The following is a 6,668-nucleotide window of genomic DNA, read 5'->3' as shown; positions in this document are numbered from 1 at the left end:
AGCATACTTACTAGTTAGTTTCCTAATTCTTTTCCTCCATTGTGAGTCAACGCTTTTTAAGTACAGGTATTTAAATACTTTAGCTGCCCATCTGTTACTGACCAATTTCCTCAGGCGTTCCTCATATAATATTTTACTCTGAGCTTCCCGTACTTCGAAAGATGCCCAGCCCATATCTCGCTGTACCGCCTCAATTGTAGTTTTGCCGTGGGCACCTAGTGCTAATCGTCCAACGGATCTCTGATTTATTTCTAATGTCGACTGTACCTCTGATTTTAGGCACAAAACCGCATTTCCGAAAGTAAGTCCGGGCACCATAATTCCTTTCCAAATACCCCTCAAAACCTCATACCTGTTGTATCCCCACAATGCCCATATGCTTCTATCCCGGCATTCCTGCGCTTTTTGGCCTTAAGTGATTGCTCATGCTTTCCCATGTATGCCAACCCTTCGTTTACCCATACCCCCAGATATTTATATTCTGCTACTCTGGGTATTTCTTGGTCTTGTATTTTAAGACCCTGCTCAGTTGAGCCGTTGAAAATCATCAGACCCGACTTAACGGCGCTAAAACTGAAGCCTAGAGCGTCCCCTTCGTCTCCGCAATACTTAACTAGAGTTTGCAATTCTTCCAGACTCTCAGCTAGCAGCACAATATCGTCTGCATACATCAAACCGGGGAGGCGCTGCTCTACCGCCTTTCCACCTAATATATATGACAGGTTAAAACCTAGGTTACTGTCTTGTATCCTCCGTTCCAGGTTTATCATATAAAGCATGAACAGCACCGGTGATAGAGGACAGCCTTGTCTTAATCCTTTTGCATATCGGTATAGGGCATGACCCCTACTGTCACTTACAGTCCCCAAATTAAGCCAATCAACGCGCACAGCATAGGTTTTACGGACGTTCCCGGGACGTCATATATTTACACTGCGTGACGTGATAGGTTGGTCGTACTGTCGGTTTCCTGGTTTTAGCTCTTCTGAAATATTTCAATTAATTTCTTTAAAAAAAAAAAGGCTCCTGCACCATAGACAAGGGACTGTAAAGGATGTGATGCGTTTTATGAGATCAACGTTTTCAAAAAGCACCGGAGTTACCATCTTCCTTAACGAAGCATTGAAGAAAATACACAAGGCACTCACGACTGCTTATATGCTATTAGGCAAGCCGAAAATTTTCCATCCTGAGCTTACATGTCACCAGATGGAATACCTGTCGCAAGCCAACCTCCGATATGACTAGCAGCTCTATCCTATATGTGTGCAAGGAGAAATCAAGTGACACCACTCGGAACGCTGTACCACGAACATTTCGGTATCGAAACGCGAAAAGCGTCCGTGTACTGTGCGGTGTCGGTGCAGGCTAAAGATTCCTAGGTAGTTGATTATTCCGCATCCTTCCTATACGCCGTCTGTTTCTTTACTTCTTTCCCTCCAGCCTTCCGCCCCTCCTCATGCTGCTTCAATTTTAAATTTCAGTCATTTTAAATTAATTTAGAATTGTGAAATGGAAGTATACTATTAAAGGTACATGCCGTCGGTTGCAATCCCAGTTGCGAGCTCGCCACCATCTTAACTAGTTGATGGATACTATACGCATAGAGAAGTGGAGCTGCGTCACCTGGAACGGTACTTAAATGAATTAACTGTTGCGTCAAAATTTCTATGCTAATGACAGGAAAACTGCCGCCACATAGATGTCTATTAGTTGCGCTACATGTGCGAACAAATAGCGAGCCGTAGGCTATGAAAAGGTGCCACCTGCTTGCTGGCTGGGAACACAGAATTGAAACACGGACCCCAGCCCAACGGTGCAACCCATGTGGTTGGAGGAAACACGGCGAAGGACGAAAACGAACACAGAAGAGGATATACACATTCGCCTCGCATTCGGGAGGTACCAGGTTCGATCCATGGCGCCGCCGGATAGCCCACGGCTTGTCAGTGGGTACAAAATATCCTCCGGCCTAGTAGTATACGCTCTTCTGGGATGAAGACACTCGGGAAAAGGGCCCTCGACCAAAAACTCTTCTATGTTGTTCGTCGTCCTACGCGCTGTTTAATCCTACATGAGCAACCAGCTATCTCGCACCTGAACTCTTGTAAACACATGTGGGCCTACCTATAGTTACCACATCAGAAGAAAATACCTTACAGGCCATGTGACAACATTCAGTGCTTGTAAGTGTTCGTACATGAAGTAGGCATTGACCTCCAAACATATATACTCACCTTCTCCCGTGAAAAGGCCTTCGTGCCAGCTGTATTAAAAGGCCTTACCTACTCAATCACAGGGCCTTTGGCGGGAGCTCCGTGCCACAAAGGCATCGATTGTACGTGCTATCCCCGCACTCTGCTCTTCGGGGCCTTTACGGAAGCTTTAGGGACGACATCCTAATTTTTGGGACTATCAACTAACAACGGTCACCAACAGAATTTTGTTTAATGAAGATAGCAGACCAAAGCTTACACCTTGAAGAGGCACTAAAGAGAAAAAGTGAAGTTGTAGTTGTAGTAGTAGAAGACCTTATTCAAACGCAACACTTAGGCGCCTAATATATCGATGGCGACGAGCAGGCGCTGTTCCTTCTCGTCCTCAGCACCAAGCCAGTCCACCCAGGTCCAGACAGTATGGGAGGGGGTGGGAAAGAAACCCAAAATAGGCAGTGGGAAAGGTTGGCATAAGGGGAAGGGCAGTTGGGGCATGAGGGATCACGACATAATTTGTACAGATATAGCCGTGCAGGGGTTATGAGCGTATTCAGCCTGAAGTTTTCCTTTATCTATAGGAATGAGCCCCTAATCAGAGATACCACCCTTATAGAAAACAAAGCTTTTAAATGTAGAAAACAGCGAAAACAGAAATACGGATGTCGCCTGCACTGCCCATTCTCGCCTGCACAAGCGCCATGACGCGTAATAGATCCGGGAGGCTTGTAAATGTGTAAAAGCACAGGCCGGCATTCGCGACAAAAACATCGTTGTCAAGCCCGCAACGCGATCTATGGCTAGTAAGAGCGCAGCAAAGGCTCCGGCCAGCGATAGCTTTAATTTCGGCTGGCTGCTATTCACCACTCACTGCACGCCAGCAATCGTGGTCTACGCTTACTTCGTGATTTGTGCCCTTGTCCCCTATTACATCACTGTGGGAAAACTGGGTTTGAATATACTGCAGCGGAGGAAAAGACCGTTCTATTTGGAATCAAAATGTCAAAGCAATAAATGGTCTTTTGCTGCTGAGGAAGCGGCAACAAAGTCACGAAATTCCGTAGTATAAATTTTTAACATAACAAGTGCGGTAGACCTATCGCCTTTTAAATCGGAAAATTATTGGTATTGAGCACACTATAGGCTCAATACCGAATTAAGTGTCAAAACAAAAGCAAATTTTACACCATTGTTTTTACCGCGAACCGGACTCAAAACCAAAGTGCCGAATCAATAGATTTTTTTCACCATGGCTGTTACCGACCAGCCTTTATAACTACCAATGGCAAACCAGCAGGAAATGTTCACTGTGGATTTTGCCGCGCAACAGATTCAATACAAAAGTGTCACGGCAACATAAAATTTTTCATTATATGGCTTTTAGCGCCGCCAGGCTCAATACCGAAGTGCCAAACCAACACGAAATTTTCACTGAGGGATTTCACACGCACCAAGCTCAATACCGAAGTGCCAGAAAGGAAATTTTTCGTCATTGCTTTTCCACCCATCAGGCCGAAATGACAAACACAGTGAATTTTACACTATGGATTTTGTCTAACAGGCAATGACCAACCAAAGGTAAATTTTCACTGTGATATTTCCCGCGCAGCAGTTTTAATACTGAAGCGTCACGCCAGTAGGAAAATTTTCACCAATGGTTTTTCAGCGCACCATGCAGCCTCAATACCGTAGTGCAAAACAGAGAGAAAAATTTTCACCATTGCTTATTCTGAGCACCAGACTCCATACAAAAGTGTCAAACCAAGATGAAATTTTTCACCGTTCCATTTTCCGACCCCCAGCCTCAATGCTCAAATGCCAAACTGAAAGAAAATTATTTACAATTGTTTTTTAAGCCCACCAGCCTCAGTACCGAGGCACCCAAAGCAGGAAATTTTTACCATTGCTTTTTCTGCGCACAAAGCTCAACACCGAAGTGCCAAACTAACAGGAAAGTTTTCACAATCGCTTTTTTCGTGCAGCAGGCTCAACACTGAAATGCCCAACCAAAATGAAATTTTTCACTGGGGATTTTACAGCGCACCAGGAATAATACTGAAGTGCCACACCAACATGAAGTTTTCCATTATGGCTTTTGCCGCATACCGGACACAATACTGAAGTGACACGCCAACACAAAATTTTTCATCATTGCTTATTCCACGCACCATACTTTATACCGAATTGCGAAACCAACAGGAAATTTTTATTATTGCTTTTCCGCGCACCAGGCTCAGTATACCGAAGTGCCAAACCTACAGGAAATTTTTATAGTTGTTTTTGCGGTGTACCAGTCTCAATACTGAAGTGCCACGCGAGGAGGAAATGTTTCATTATGAATTTTGCCACGCACCAGGGCCAATACCGAGGTGCCAAACCAGAAGAAAATTTTCCCCATTGATTTTTCCGTGCACCAGACTCCATGCCTAAATTCCAAACAAACAGTGAATGTTTCACTGTGGCTTTTGCCGACAAGGCTCAATACCAAAGTACCAACCAACAGTAATTTTTCACTTCGGCTTTTGCCCCACACCAGACTCAATGCTGAAGTGCCACACCGAAAGGAAATTTTTCATTGTGGATTTCCGGTCCACAAGCTGAATAACGAAGCGACAGGCCAACGGGAAAATTTTCACCCTAGCTTTTCCGCGCTCTTGACAAAATAACCAAATGTCAGACAAAAAGAAAATTTTTCACCATTCCTTTTTGCGCGCACTGTGGTCAATACCGAATAGCCAAACCAACAAGAAATTTTTCAGCATTGCGTCTTCCGCCTACCAGGCTCAGTATCGAAGTGCCAGAAGAATAAATTTTCCCCGCTGATTTTCTACTCACCAGGCTCAATACCTAAGTGCCAAAATAACTGAAAATTTTCCGCCATTGCTTTTTCCGAGCACCAGACTCAATACCTGAATGCCACAAAAACATAAATGTTTTACCATTCTGTTTTCCGCGCACTAGGCTCAAATACTGAAGTGCCAAACCAACTGGAAATCCCCTCACCATTGCTTTTTCCGCGGACCTGACTCAATGCCAAACGTCAAAACTATAAATTTTACCATTGTTTTGCCGCGCACCATGCAGGCTCAATACTATAGTACCCAACCAATGAAATATTTTTCACGATTGCTTTTTTCATGAACCAGGCTCAATACTGAAGTGCAAACCAACAGTAAGTTTTCTACTGCAGCTTTTGTCTAGCACAAGACTCTTATGAAGTGCTACGCCAACAAGAAAATTTTTATTGTGGCTTTTCCGCTCCCCAAGCTCAATACCGAACTGCCAAACCAACGGGAAAATTTTCACCCTTGCTTTTCCGCGCTCTTGACAAAATAACCAAGTGTTAGACAAAACGAAAATTTTCACCATTGCTTTTTGCACGCACTGTGGTCAATACCGAATAGCCAAAACAACAGGAAATTTTCCCCATTGATTTTCAGCGCACCAGGCTCAATATCGACGTGCCACACAAAACGAAAAGAAGTCCCAAACCTGCAGCAAATTTATAACCAGTTTTTTCGGTGGACCAGGCCCAAACGCGAATTGCCAAACCAATAGAAATTTCACCGTTGCTTTTTCCGCGCACAGACTCAATACAGAAGTGTTGAGCCAACAGGGAATTTTTCGTCATTGCTTATTTCATGTGTCAGGCTCAATACCGAAATGTCAAACAAAGAGAATTTGTTTTATTATACTTTTCTTCACACCATGCTCAATACCGAAGTGCCAAATCAATAGGAAATTTTCCCTGTTGCTTTTCCAGCGCACCAGGCTCAATACCGAAGTGCCAAACCTACAGGAACTTTTTGTCGTTGCTTTTGCGGCGCACCAGCATCAATACAGAAGTACCACGCAATCAGGAAATGTTTCATTATGAATTTTGCTGCGCACCAGGCCCAATACCGAAGTGCCAAATCAAAAGGAAATTTTTTTCATTGTCTTAGCCAAAATGGATGTTACATCGTGGCTTTTGCCGACCAGGCTCGATACCGAAGTACCAACCAACAGTAAGGTTTTCACTGCGGCTTTTGCCTCGCACCCGACTCAATGCTAAGGTGGCAGACGAACTGAAATTTTTTTATTGTGGCTTTCCTGCCACCAAGCTCAATACGATGACAAACCAAAGGCAAAATTTTCACTGGTTTTTTCACGCTCTAGACTCAATAGCCAAGTGTCAAACCAAAAGAAATTTTTTCACCATTGCTTTTTTCGCGCTCTATGGTTAATGCCGAATTGCCAACCCAACAGAAAAAATTTCACCATTGCTTTTTCCGCTCACCATGCTCAATATCGACGTGCCAAACCAAAAGGGAATTTTTCAGCATTGCACCTTCCGCCAACCAGACTCACTATCAAAATGCCAGAACAGGAAGTTTTTCACCACTGATTTTGAGCGCACCATGCTTAATATCCAACTGCCGAAATAACGATAAATTTTTCATCATTTCTTTTTTC

Source organism: Amblyomma maculatum, chromosome 6, assembly GCF_055883805.1.
Source record: "Amblyomma maculatum isolate TAMU_Amacu chromosome 6, ASM5588380v1, whole genome shotgun sequence".
NCBI classification, from domain to species: Eukaryota; Metazoa; Arthropoda; class Arachnida; order Ixodida; family Ixodidae; genus Amblyomma; species Amblyomma maculatum.
The sequence above is the reverse complement of the archived record's forward strand: the minus strand, read 5'-3'. Positions refer to the sequence as shown.